Source organism: Trachymyrmex septentrionalis, unplaced genomic scaffold (assembly GCF_001594115.1).
Source record: "Trachymyrmex septentrionalis isolate Tsep2-gDNA-1 unplaced genomic scaffold, Tsep1.0 scaffold86, whole genome shotgun sequence".
Taxonomy (NCBI): Eukaryota; Metazoa; Arthropoda; class Insecta; order Hymenoptera; family Formicidae; genus Trachymyrmex; species Trachymyrmex septentrionalis.
The window spans coordinates 1,251,689-1,266,927 of NW_017306049.1; the positions used below are offsets into that span (position 1 = coordinate 1,251,689).

The 15,239-nt window shown below is 36.7% G+C and overlaps 1 protein-coding gene across 7 annotated transcripts in view; it reads left to right on the forward strand.

Annotated features, from left to right (window-relative positions):
• Positions 1-15,239, forward strand: part of LOC108755186 (nuclear factor 1 X-type) — a 316,149-nt gene that overhangs the window by 35,108 nt on the left and 265,802 nt on the right. The gene's annotated exons all lie outside the window — the stretch shown is intronic.

The window sequence follows — 15,239 nt, forward strand, 5'->3', positions numbered from 1 at the left end:
AATATTTATTAGTTTTTAAGAAAAAAATAAAAACATTTTTTAAGAAATGAGCTATGATGCCCCATACCCGGCATATCATAAGTCCTATATAAAATAGTAGGATTATGCAAGAAATAACAGTGATGAAAGTTGGAAAGTATTTTCAATTAACTTACACATTCTTAGCATAGTCACTAATATAATAAAATATAATTACAACTAATAATTATTAAATAATAAAATAGAAAGTTATAAGAAAACAAATAAGAAATAACAATTAATATAAAATAAAAAAATTTATTACTATAAAATAAAATTAATTGCTTAGAAATATAAATTGTCCTTTTAGTACATGTTTTTGTATTGTCCTATTTCATCATAAATATTTAATGTATTACCCATGGTGTACTCCAATTATACATTTAATTATACATTTTATGAAAAACTATAAAAAATAAATGTTTATTTTTTATAATTTTTTATAGATTATTACTTGTATCGTAGTAAGTTGAGAAAAGATGCGCAGAAACTTGCATCTTATCTTCATACATGTATCTTCTACAAAAACAATATTAAAACATTTTTATGCAGTTAAGAAGTAACTATTGCATCATCAATGATCGATGCTTTTCGATACAATGGAATTTAATCACTGCCATCTAGATAAAAAGTACAAATTGTACAATTTCAGTTTTATCCTTCAGGTTGTGTTCCCAAATTTATTATCAGCACTGAAAACTCTCTAGTTTACATTACGTGTACTGTAGATTTTTAGTACTAGGTAGTAAATTTTAGAATATAATCTCAGTTTTATACTTTACATTTGAAAATGCGCGCGCATTTTTCCGGTTTTGTCTCATTCGCGCTCTGTTGGCCCGTATTCTATATACAATAGTTAATTTATCATTATACATATTTATTAAAACATTATTTAAATAATATGGAGCGTTATTAAAAAATAACATCTCTGGACAAGTAAATGGAAATCACGATGTCAGCTGATTCCTTACGGAATAAATCATTAGCATTATTCGTTTTGTCTCTCGGGAGCTTCTCGGGATTGCTTCGAACTCAGCGTACTTGAAATGTAGGATTCACACTATATACGACATTCGTCATACGACGTCCGGCATTCATCGTTATTGTTGACAAAATTTGATAACAGATTGCGAAGAGAAACTGAGTGAGCCTGCTGACATAACTTGACATCAGAAATCGAGCAAGATTTTTTATTATCGATCTGATTTCTTATAAGAAATTTTGTGTACGTATACACATTTAAATGATTATATATGTATTGTATAATTATACATAATTATATATTTATATTGTACATACTGATGTGAAAACTGAAAATAATTAATATAGTTTTATTACTAAAATATTATCAATTAGTTTTACATTTCAAAATATACATGAGAAAGTTATAAAATAGTCAAAAAAATATTCGGAGATTTAGAAAGCACACTATAAGAGTTTGGGAATCTCTAGGAGATTTGCCTATTCGATTTACATACGCCAATTCTTATAGAATCCTAAACGTTTTACGAGAAGCAAGTCCTCAAGGCGAGACCATATATGACAATGGTAGATTTTGCTGCCAATCTGTTGTCAGATTATGCAGCAGATTCTGTTCGGTTTCTGTCACCAATTTGCAGACATAGCATGCCATTGTGCATGTCATTTGTTGTCGTCACCGAGTGACAAGATTTTTCAAACTTTATAATCAGTTCTCACAATTTTTTGAAATATTTGGATTAAAAAAATTCTTTGAATATGGCAAAGAAAATGAAATAGAATGCGTGGAGTTTTATATTATTTCCATTTCATTAAGAATATGTACAAAATAGACGTACCTACATACTCGTAAAGTGTAAAATATACAGGGTGTCTCAAAATTAGGGTAGCCACATTAGAGGCATAGAAAAGATTAAGGAGAACAAGAAAGTCTGATATAATTTTGAGATATTCGCTGTAGTTTTTGAATTAAAAAAGGAAACGTATAAGCCAATGTGTGGTGAATACGCCGCGCGAATTCGTAGCACGCCCCATCGCGCCTCACGATAGCGGCGACGTCGACGCGTAAACGTCTCGGTCCGTCGTGCTCGCCGATGTGAGCTTGCTTTGTATCTTCGCGTTTTCATTGCTTAATTAGTTGTTTAAGTCAAGTTATCAATTCACATCTGATAGCGCAGTTAGTGATTAACATCCTGTTCTCTCTGTCGGTGATCGCATTGGTAGCCGAGCTGTTCCTCATTTCCTGATTATCGAATTTCGTTTTCCTTGTATCGTTTATGCCGTTATCAGTTTGCGTTTGAGTGCGTATCTTGCGTTTCACATTTGGCGCTGCTCTGGGGCGGCTCATCCGCCCCCGCTGAATGCGCTCTTACTGCATTGCTCGTTTTCTTTTTCCTCATCTATTTGTTTTCCTTTCTTGCAGGCTGTAAGTACGCTTTACATTGAATTTAAAAATTTGTGACTTATCCATACTTTTTAACGTCTTAAGCTTTATTTACTTTCTCCGTCAAACATTTTGTAATAAACAAATATGAATCAACCGAACGCTAACAAATGTAAGCGTTTCATATCGCACTCGCGTATTTGCACGTTTTGTAAGGCAAATAATATTTTGTCTTTTGATTCTCGTTCGGATGTCGTTGCGATCCTGCATTAGTCTGCACTCTTGATGGATTGCGCTCATCTTCGGTCGGCGAGAGGACGCCTCCCCTTCGCTCCCCGCTTGCGTCTCGTGAAGTGGATGGTCTGCAGCCCGCGTCGGATGTTACGTCTGTCCTTGTTGATCTTGGGTTGATTTCTGGCTGTCTTATCATCTGTCGTGGCTGCGTTGAATAGTCGCATGGTCTTCGGACTTAGTCAAGGATGGAGTTCATGAATTGGATTGGTGTGAGGCTGGATGCGCTTGATTCTGGGGCGGCCGGTTTTGAGTCGGTGGTGCGGCGTATCGGGGATGTGGAGTTGGCCGCGGAGCGTCCGGCGCCGATTGCTTGTCTGCTAGGATTGATGCCCTTGAGGACTGCATGTCTCACTGAGCGTATTGCGAGTTTGGAAAGCTCCGCTACCTATCACGCTTGCTCGTCCGCTTGTGAGGATCCTGCATCTCTTAGGGATCTTGTCGCTCATTTTGCGAGGATTGAGAACGAGAGAAGGGATCATTAGGGGGAGTTTATAATATTCAGATTATCAAACATGCGATCTAAAACGACGATTGAGCGGCGCACTTTCAATGAAGCGCGGCGTGTTGCCCATAGATGTGGGATACGGGTCATATCGGTCTAGATGCGGCGAGGAATTACACACTTTCGGAGGGCCGAAGATGCCTCTTCGCAGCGCTATTTATCTTCTGATTCGCTTCTTAAGTCCGGCGGGCAAAAATTTATATCTGCCGTTTCTTGTCAATCAGTTTTGCGGTCTCCTTTGTTGCGCGAATCGTTTTCTGGCGCTGCCGGCAGGCCTCCTGTTGGTGAGCGTGCGTCTCCCTTGAATTTTGTTCACCCACTTCTTCGGGTCGTAGTCATGCCGCGTAACGTTTTGTTACGTCCCCCTGTTCCGCGGTCTACCGCTCGCTCTTTTTCGCGTCCCTTTTGCATTGCATACTTGAATGTTCGTTCGCTTACCCTATTTTACGTTATTAAGAAATTTTATCGCCTATCATCGTATAAGAATCATAGCCGTTGATGAGACGTGGCTAAGCAAGTCTGTCGACTCGAATTCAATTAATATACCAAATTATTTACTTTTTCGATCGGATAGAATTGGCTCCTGTGGAGGCGGAGTAGCTTTGTATATCGACGACTTGCTTCCATGCTCTCCGATTTTGGCGCTTTTAGGTCAAACTTCTTTGTCGATGTCATGGGTATTATATTTTAGATGTGAGCATATCGCAATCATATGTATCTATCGTCCACTTTGCTCACCTATTGCTGACCTTCATCATCTTGAGTCATGCATGTATTTTATTGCCGTCGACGGATCATTGCGTACAATATCTGCAATTCTTGTTGTCTCTCTTCTGCCTTAGGCAAATTATCATCTTCCCGACTGGGTTGATGTCGGAGTCAGCATTTCTATTTGATCTAATTATGGTTTTGTTGGGAACTGAGGTGCTGAATTTCGATCCCGTCTGATTGTCTGATTCGATCCCGATTAGCGATCACTTTGCAGTTTACGCCTCTCTGCAAGTCGTGCGGTCCCCTCGCCGGGCTCGTATCTTTCACGCACAATATCGGTGCTATTCGCTTCTCTGATCTCGTCTCCGGGCCCGGGGGATTGATTGGGCATCGGTGTTTGACGTTGATGAGATGGTTTTCTTTTTCACATCCTCCCTCAGGGTTATTTTTGATCGCTTAGCGCCATCTCTCAAGCGTGCCTCGGGACCATCTGCGCTGTGGCTTAACACCGTGATTCGTAAGCTTATAGCATTAAAGCGTCGCGCGTTATATAAATTCAGGCAAACCCGATCTCCGGATGACTGGCAGGCATATAAGCAGCTCCGTAATAATACACCTTCCGCGATCAGCCGCAAAAAGAAAGCTTTCCTCTCCTCTTCTATCTCCCTTCACTTTCCCCGCCATAACCTCTTACACCTTGATGTCACCACATCACCCTCTCCCACTTTACCCAATCACCTCCTCGATCCAACACTCCTAAACGATTTTTCATTGATTCCCTTTCAGTCTCCTCCTACCCCGATTTGTTCAACTAATTTTTGACCTCCTCGTATAACGTTCTTGAATTCTTTACTTTTTCCTCTGTTTTCGAACTCTATAACAAGCCTCTTCAAACGTTTGAGGCTTATGTCCGCCGGACTTTATGATCTCTCTGAACGTATGCTTTTGCTCTATCTTTTGCAGTGCTACTGCACATGCTCAATTACTCCCTCACTAAAAATATTTTTCTTTCATCCTGAAAACGCTCCATCGTCTTACCTATTCCCAAGACTCGACACTCCTTCTTCCCTTTGATCCATCTTCCATTTCCTCTCCAAGATGTTAGAATGTACGTGGGCAAGTCAATAAGTTTTTAGAAAAATAAAGTATAACACATTTTTTTTGATCGATTCATTTTTATTTCTCAACATAGTCTCCTTTTAGCTCGATACACTTGGTCCAACGATTCTCCAACCCTTTCCACCCGAATAATATGGTTTGTCCAATCCTTCAAAATAAGCTTTTGTTTCGACGATGAGCTGCTCTCTAGTGGTGAATCTTTTTCTTTCATTTCTTCAGGTTTGGAAATAGTCGTAGGAGGCTAAATCTGGCGAATATGCTGGATGAGGAAGCAATTCGTAGCGGAATTCGTTGAATTTGGCCATCGGTGCCGGGCACATGTGAACCCGTGCATTGTCTTGATGAAAGAGCACTTTCTTCTTTACCAAATGGGGACGTTTTTTCTTTAAAATGTTGTTGAAACGATCCAATAAGGCTGCGTAGTAATCGCCATTGATCGTTTCGACGGAAGGTAATCGATATGAATTATATCGCGTGCATCCCAAAAAACTGTGGCCATCACTTTTCCGGCCGACTTCACGATCTTCGCCTTCTTCGGAGCTGGTTCACCCGGTGAAGTCCATTGTTTTGACTGTTCCTTTGTCTCGGGTGTGAAGTAATGAATCCATGTTTCATGCACAGTAATGAATCGATGCAGAAATTCATCTGGATTACGATGAAACATCTCCAAACATTGTTTTGAAATCGTCACACGGTCGCGCTTATGGTCCACAGTGAGCAAACGCGGCACCCATCTTGGCGATAGCTTTTTCATACCCAATTGTTCGTGCAAAATTAAAATCACTGTGCCTGTGGCTTCAACAAGCTCGCGCACTTTCATTCGTCGATCAGTCAAAACAATATCGTAGACTTTATCGATGATTTCTGGCATAGCAGCCTCAATTGGACGTCCCGAACGAGGTGCATGTGGATGTACGACCACGTTTAAATTCATTCACCCAATTGTATACAGTCGCAAACGCTGGTATAGATGTGCTACGTACATTATCAAACTCGGCTTTGATTTCTTTCGGCATTAAACCTTTCATATATAGATGTTTGATCACTGCACGAAATCCGTTTTTTTTCATTTTGGAAAAAATACAAATGTTGTTCGCTTTAATCGTCTACAGAAATGAAACCATGTGATGAATTCTGCTCAAAATTTGACAATAATCAGCTGAAAGATGCTACTTGTCAAAAAGTAATGTGACATGACACTGCAAGTACCCTCTGACAGATTTTCTAAGAACTTATTGACTTGCCCTCGTATTTGTTTTAACTAACTGTCTGTATTTGTTCAAGTAAATATTCTCCCGGATTGTAAGTTTAGTTTTTGCAGATTACATAGTACTATCTCAGAACTGCTACATTTATCGGACTTCGTTCTACGTAGTTTTAATGCGGGTTGTTGACATCTTTAAGTGCCCTTAACTTTTCAAAGGCTTTTGATATTGTCAATCACAATCTATTTCTAGCCAAGCTGCAATACTATGATTTTTCCAACCGGCTATTCATCTCCTTCAGTATTTTCTTAAAAATCGTTCTCAGCAAGTATTACTCTATTGTCCTCTTCCCTTTTTCTCCCCTTCCCGCATCTGGTGCTCCTCAAGGATGTATTCTCGATTCTTTGCTTTTTAACCTATTTGTTGCCGATCTTGTTCATATTTCAATTACTTCCGCTAAATATATGTGTGCCGATGACCTTGCTCCTTATGTCCTTTAGAATTCTTATATCATGTCAGAGTCTTCCTCCGCCGTGTTGACAATAAACTGAAATCTACAGTCTATCGCAGACTGGGCTGCATCCAACGTTTTCTATATGAACTTTTCTAAATCAACTTATTGTCGCGGGTTCCCCCTCTCTTACATCATGTCTCCAGTCTTTTAATGTATGCCTAAACTCAACTCCTCTTCCTCGTTCCTCTTTCGTTAAAATACTCGGAGTGCACCTAGAGTCTTCCTTTGTCATGTTTCAACTAAATGTCAAGCCACTTTCATCCGTCTAAAGCTTCTTTATCCTTTTCATTACATTCTTACAACTCCCCAGAAACTCCTCATAAGACAACTTCTCGTAATATCATTATTCGATTATGCGAATGTGGTATATACATCTTTGCATTAACCAAGCAGATACTTAACCGCATCCAACGTGTACAGAATACTTGTCTTCGCTTCTATTACTACGTTCGCATGTTCGATCATATATCCCCTTGCTACGTTAGCTCTGGTTAGTTAAAAATTCCTCAACGTTTTATTCTTCATATGTGTTATTTTCTATATCGTCTTCTGCTTTCGAATATCCCTTATTTACGTCAACTCCTGCGCTTAAACTCTGAGTTCCATTCCTCCAATATTCCTGGCACTCGTTTTCAAGACTGTTTATCCTTTCCTTTCACCGTTCCATTATGTTCCCTGCAATCTTTTCCTATACTGCCGTAAATCTCTTCAACATGTTACCCTCCTCCATAAGATTATCCCCCTCGCTTTCTTCATTTCGCTCCGACGCAATTTTATTAAAGCAAATAATCATTTATAATGATTCTATCTCTACGCCAATGTCATCCGCGTTATTAGTGTCCACTCTCTTATCTTTTTCGTACTGCAATTACTATACTAGTTATGATTATTATATCTGTTCATTTATGTCAATATGTATACAGTTTTGTTTTTATTGAATCATGCGTTTTTAGTCCATTATTACATGTATAATGATTGATAGAAATGCTGTAGTTTTTATGTTTTTGCTTTTACATTGTTGTATTTTCTTCTCATTTTCTTGTCATCTTAAAATCAATTAGGCATCAGCAATCATGCTGTACCCTCACCAATTGCATTGTCTGATTCTGTGTATTTGAATGTTATTTCTTTAATTTGTAGTCAATTTGTATGCGATAAAGTGTTATTATTGTATCTGCAATTATTTTGCAATCTTTTTGTGCAGTATGGGTAATTCGTATTGCTTGTGTATACAGTGTCCCATTTTAATTGACTACCTCAAATATCTCTTTAAAAAAAAATGCTTTAGATAAAAGATTTGTGACTTCGAGGAAACTTCTAAGATAGTACTATTTAACTTTGAGTGGTGTTATCAAGATTAGGGCAAGGTAACATTGAATTTTTTAAGTGGAACTTCCATTTTTCATTACATATTATACCTTACCGCAAGAGTTTTTCAAAATACTATAATAAAATATTTTGTCATTAAGTCTCGTTAAAAGATTAAAAGATTTGAAGATTACAATTGGAATTAGCATTACTTAAGGTGTTCGACCAACGGTTAAAATTTTTTCAATGTTATTCAAGGCTATAATCTTGATAACATTTGTCGAGGTCAAGATAATTGAAGATTGTTCCTCTTATTTTCATTTTTACGTAAAAATGAATTTTTAGTGCAAAAATAGAAATAAAAGGAACAATCTCCAGTGACTTTAATTTTAACAAATGTTATCTAGGTCATTATCCTAAACAACATTCAAGAAATTTTAACCGTCGATTGAACACTTTGGGTAATGCTAATGCCTTCGGTACTGCAACTTTCAAGTTTTTTAATTCGAAAAATACGTAATGAAAAAATATTATAATGTTTTGAAAAGCTTGCAGATAAGCCACAAAGAATATGTAATAAAAAATGGAAGTTCCATTTCAAAAATTCAAAGTGACCTTGTTCTAATTTTAATGACGCCATCCAAGGTCAAACCAATGGTACCATTTTATGTCCCTTTCAAAGTCACAAAAACTTTTGTCTAAAGCATTTTTTCCTAAAATACATTGTTCAAGAGATATTTGAGGTGATTAATTAAAATGGAACATCCTGTATAATTATTTATAAGAGATAAGTACGCAGCCACGACATGAGGGGTTTTTTGTAAGAAGAAAACGCCTATAAGAGAAAGAATGTGTAAATAGAGTGAGCGTGTTTTATGGAGGCTTCTGAATTTTCTCGGAGTGTATTATAAAAATAAAAGCACTTTATTACATAGTTTGAGTGGTCGCTATTAATTGAGCGCATGTAGAACTTGATCGATTCAGCCGTTATTGAGATCCAATAATCCCTCGCAACTTGCAGTCTCGCGTAAAAGAACCACGGTAGGTTTGGCTTAGCACTAACTACCGTGTCTTCTGACTTTTTGGGCCTCCCGAAGAACTACACCACATCCTCTCCTACTCACGTACTTCGATGATCCACGAGTGTTAATGGATGTACAACTGTGACATATATAGGAAAAGCATAAGATGTGAATCAGGCACTAGTTCCGGGTCACTTTTTATGTTGAGATATAATAGTATTTTCCATTAAATGGTACATATTTACATCTTATAGGACCGTATATGTGAAAAATACAACCTATAGAAATCAATACTTTAAACGACTCTCGGCAGGTAATATAATATTTTTTGCAATAAAAATTAATTATTTACAAATTTTAATATATCATTCAGTATTATTAAGATCATTCTAAGATGCGAAAAAGTATCAAATTGTTAAATTGAGTCAATTTAACTTGTAATATATATTTTTTTTTATTGGTATAATAGTTTAGTAGAATTTGCATTTCAAGACCGAAAAATCATTTCGGCACGCATTTTAAAGGACTACGTAGTATATAAATTCACATAGAATTATACAAGTATTTAAGATCTAGCTAGCCATTTAAGGCATTAATTTCTAAAGGTTATATTTTGTAATATTCAAAGTATATTCTACATTTTTCTGTTCGTATTTGATGGGTTTTAGAATGGTAGCATCAATTGGCCAATTTGATTTATTGTGATATGAAAAAATTTTCCGTAAAACTTTACAAAAGTGTGATATTTTTATTTATTTGAAAGAAAGATGTATGAGAAAAGATTTTTGAGCCTTTGAGAAATCTTTGGTTTAAAAATTATTCAATTTAAAGAACATTTATTGAAAAAATTTAGAAAAAGAAACGTCCATCGCTAGCTAGAATACGCTAGAGTTTCCATTCATATAAACGTGTATACGTGCATGGCAAAATGAGCTAAGTAAGATAAATCACGCGAGCAGTATGTCGATGCATTCTACTTTCAATGCATTTCTCAGGGATTTTATGCATGCGTGCGTGTTTGCTATTCCGAGTGTGATAGATGTCGCATGCGTGCGTTGCATATAAACTTTAAAAATTCAGCGATATGTTCAGATGAGCGTTACTGAGATACTTTCAAAAATTGTTCCGCCGTAAAAGATGATTGAACCAAATTGACACGCGTTAATTGAAGCGAGGTGATATTTTTAATTTTTAATGATTATTTTAATACTTTTTTCATTTAAGTTACATTAATTTACAGCAAAAATTACATTGAACAGATAAGGTTTTATAGATCTTGGATTACTAAAAACGATGCCCACCGTCGGATTTCCCAAATAATTGAGATTTATCTCTTGTTTACTTTTTGGCTATGATGGGTGATTGTAGTTTAGCTTTACACAAAATGCCATTCATATACAACGGGCGACTATAGTCGCTTGCCATAAAATGTTATACATTTATTCTGATAATAAACATAAAATTTGTTATAAAAGAGTTTTTAGAATTCGCTGATTTCGAATTTAACATTAAAATTAAAAAAAAATGAAATAGTAGATTCAATATAATGGAGTAATATTTGTTACAAATACCGGCAACAATTTTTCTAATAATTTCTCATAAAATTTTTCATAATTTCTTATAATTTTTAAAAACTTTTTCTAATTTTTTACAAAGAACTGGAAAGGATACGGTCAGTAGGAGTCAAGCATAGAAGACGTAGCGCAAATAATATATATCTATGAAGTGTGAAATTTCTTTATTCATTAAAACGCGCTTATATGTTTGGGCTTACTTTTAAACTCTCCTCAGAGACAACACAAACTAACATATATAAAAACTGTGAATACAAATTAATCTGTCATGGTGAGCTCCTTTACATCAAGAATTTAAATGTCGGAATTAAAACCAAAAAAAGTGAAAGAAAAAGGAAAAGAAAAAAGAAAAGAAATTAGGAAATATCGTAAAATAAAATATGAAGAACTAATTTATCGCGTTTTAATGAATAAAGTTTCACACTTCATAGATATATTATTTGCGCGACTTCTGCGCTTGACTTCTACTGCCTGTATCCTTTCCAGTTCTTTAATATCACAAATTTTTATTAAATTTTTTACTTTGTATTTAAAATTGTGTTACTTTATTATTACATAACAGTTCACAGTTTTAATTAAACAGTATATATTTAATTATAAAAAAAAATAATGTACATTTTTATCTTTTTAAATGATTTATTTTATTTTATTTTTATTTTTTATGACAAAAGTACATAGCTCTCATAAAAATAAATCTTTAAAAATATATTTTAATTTGCAGAGTCATAGGATGAATTGTGAACGCAAAATGATAAACATTAAGGAAAAAAACAACAAAAACAGATATTACCTAGTCCGTCTTGAATGCGTGATAACGACTAGCTGTTTACTATGATGTCAGTCACACCTGCAGCCATTTCCAAATTTTGTAACTTTTGTCCATTGGCCTTAAATATTACGTATTACATTTTACGATGTTTCAAACTCTATATCTTACTAACAAATTTTCCAAAATCTACGAGATGCATACCTAGATTTCCCTTTGTTAGTCAATAATAATATGCAATGTGTAAGTACAAATAACTCTACTTCAATATTTATTCTCCTTTCTGTTTAAGCATTAAATATAATGGATTTGAAGGATTCAATGGACGAAGAGAAATAATTGAATATGGATTTATCTAAATTAAACTTAAAGTTGTTGTATCAAAATGATTTTTCTTAAGATTTGTTTTACTATTTAAAGATAATGATATTCTGTTTACATACGTATCATTAAGGGGAGGGGGGGGGGGGTTACCATGTATGTTCAAAAGATAATTGCATTTGAAGTTAGTACTTTTAACATGTGCTAAACAAAGAATTTTGAGTGAGTTTCTAAATACCGTTTTTACGCTATAATTGAAAATGTACTGTCGCTCCTGGTCTGGCACAGGAAATTCTTTGTTCTCAAAACCAGAAAAAAACTATAAATACAATACGAATCTCCTAAATCGAAGAAAATGGGGAGTAAACCAGGCAAATATTAATTATGAAACTTTATAAAGTTGCTTTACTACTTCACTAATAGTCGCTTCGCTTATTAATTCATTCTCAAATACCAGCGCACAGTGGGGAAATAAAAATTACTGTTTGGAAATAAAAATTATTGTTCAAAAATTGCGATCTGCAGCAATTTTGAACAGTAATTTTTTATCACTATCGAACGGTGCTCTCATGCGCTGGCGCTTCGAGCGGTTGCCCTCCCCCCATAAGTCGCTTCTATGCGATACACCTTAATAAGAAATTTTTTTCTCAACGCGTTTGAATTATAATTCTTTGCCAGTGTGTGATGTGACGTCGCCCGCTTGGTTTAATGAGTACTATTGTCTTGTAGTTATAAATGTTGAATTTCTAGTTAAGCATCTGTTGTTCTCGTTTCTGAAGCTGAGTAAGGAGAGAGAAAGAATGATGATCCAAGCGCTTACGCGAGCCGTCCTCAGTGCATTTTTGATTGCTCCAATGGTATCATGAAGCAATTGTGGAACAGCGATCAGCCCATTCATGATATAAAAATATAAAGTATTTCATTGCGCATAATGGCCGGCAGATTAAATTAGGACAATTCTAAATTAGGACCAATCAAATGCTTATCCTAAATTTAAGACAAATTTTTGATTGGTTATAAAACAGCCACCGTTGAAGACGACTGCGCATTCTAGGGAATGAAATATCTTATATTCCAAGCTCCGCACGTATGGAATTGAGGGGGTGAACGCAACAGGAACCGAACAACCGTTTTGGAGCGTCCAAGCTCCGGATCGCAAGAGAGCTAGGGGAAGGAGCGATACGAACAGGAGGCACTTCTCTTCGTTCTCGAGGAGCGAGGCTCTCGAGGAGCCGGGGATCGAAAGGGGAACGAAGTGAAAGCCTCTCTCGAGGTCGACACTCCGCTGACCACGAGTCGAACGCACTAATTAAAGGCCCAATCTGGATCAGTGTGCCGTGAGGCGCACTTTTACGCCAGATGTGCTATGCGTTCGTGTCTTCTTTTCGGTCTTGGAAGTGAATCCAAGTGACTGGGGAGAAGAGCAAGTGCAATCGCGGGTTAAAGTCTATGAATACGTAGGCTGCTGGAAAAGTTTCTGCAAACAATATGAAAAAAAATATGTAAAATTCGGCAAATGGCTTTATTGTTTTTCGAAGTATTCGCCTTTAAGATCGATACATTTTTGCATACACTCGAACCAATTTTTGAAGCATTTTTTCCACTCTAAGGCTGTAACTTCAGAAATCAGTGTACGAAATGTTCCAACAGCTGCTTCAGGCGACTCAAATCGCTCACTACGCATCTTATTTTTAATGTTTGGGAACAAAAAGAAGTCATTAGTGATAAATCAGGTGAATACGGACAATGAGTCATCAATTCGACATTATTACTGGATAAAAAATCAACGGTTTGACGTGCTGTGTGACAGCTGGCGTTGTCATGATGAAGGATGATGCGACGATTTCGGTTTGTTCTACACAATTCATTTATGACTTCTGGCAAACAAATTGTTGTATACCAATCAGTCCTTCGATCCTCTAAAGCCACGGTTGTCACATGTCCGGTATAACCGAAGAAACAAGCAATCATTTGCTTGGCAGCACTGCGTGAACGAACAACTTTTGTTGGTTTCGGTTCATTTTGAAATACCCAAACAGTGGATTGTTGTTTACTTTCGGGCTCATACGAATAGATCCATGTTTCGTCTCCTGTAACGTTATAGACCAAATTTTACCGACCTCGGTTGAATTTCTTGAGCATTTCTTTGCTCCATTTAATACGAGCCTGTTTTCGAGCTTCGATCAAATTGTGTGGGATCCAACGACTGCAAAGTTTCCGTACGTTCAAGTGATCATGCAAAATCGTATGTATTGCTTTCATGTCAATGCCTAAGGATGCCTGAATCTTGCGGTACGTTATATGTCGGTCTCGCTCAATTATTTCACGCACAGCATCAACATTAGTGGCAACAACAGACGTGGATGGACGACCTTCACGGAATTCATCACTAAGAAAGGTACGTCCACGCTGGAATTCGGCAAACCAATTATAAACAGTCCTATTGGATGGTGCTTCATCCCCAAAAGCCAAATGAAGTCGATCGATGCATTGTTTCGGAGTTAGATTACATTTGTAATCGTAAAAAATCATTGCCCGAAAATTTTCACGCGAAATTTCCATTTTCTTACAAATTTCTTCTTTTAAAATAACTTCTTTTAAAATACTATGGAAACAAAACTAGTTGGCTTGGGTACAAACTGTCAATTGAATTATAGGTTAAAAACGTCTAATTTTACGGATAGTAGCAGACGTTGGCGCCACTGGAAGTACTACATTGCATAAACTTTTCCAGCAGCCTACGTACAGGGTCCGGCAAAATGATCTCCCACATTTTAATCTTTAATAAAAATGCCATTGTAAATGCTATTTAGATTTTATTTTTATTAACTGAAAATGTATGCTATGCCATTTGTTTTTATTGAGTTTTGAAAATTACAGAGTCCAAGTGGCGACCATTTATTTCGATACACATTCGAAGCTGATTTCTAAAAGTTTCCATCACTCGAGCAGTAATTTGAGGCGATATTCCTGTAATTTCTTGGCGTATTGCTGCTTTCAATTCGTCAATGGTTCGGGGGTGGTGTTGAAAAACCTTCGCTTTCAGGTAGCCCCAAAGGAAAAAGTCGCATGGGGCAAGATCGGGTGAACGCGCAGGCCACCCAACGTCTCCACGTAACGAGATTACGCGTCCTGGAAACATTTCCCTTAAAACGTCCATTGTCCTTCTTGCCGTATGAGCCGTAGCTCCATCCTGTTGAAACCACACATCCGGATGTTCAAGTTCTCTAAGTTTTGGTTCCAAAAAATTGCGTAGCATGTCGACATATCGATCGGCAGTTACGGTAACCGTCACGCCTCCCTCTTCAAAAAAATAGGGACCCCAAACGCCAAAAGATCCAACAGCACACCAAACGGTAACAAATGGGCTGTGAAGTGGCCTTTCATGGAGCTGCCGCGGATTCTCTGGTGCCCAGTAGCGAAAATTCTGCTTGTTCACACAGCCAGACAGATGGAAATGAGCTTCGTCACTCGTTATTAAAAGAGCATTTTGTGGGATGTTTTGAAGAATATCGTTGGAGCA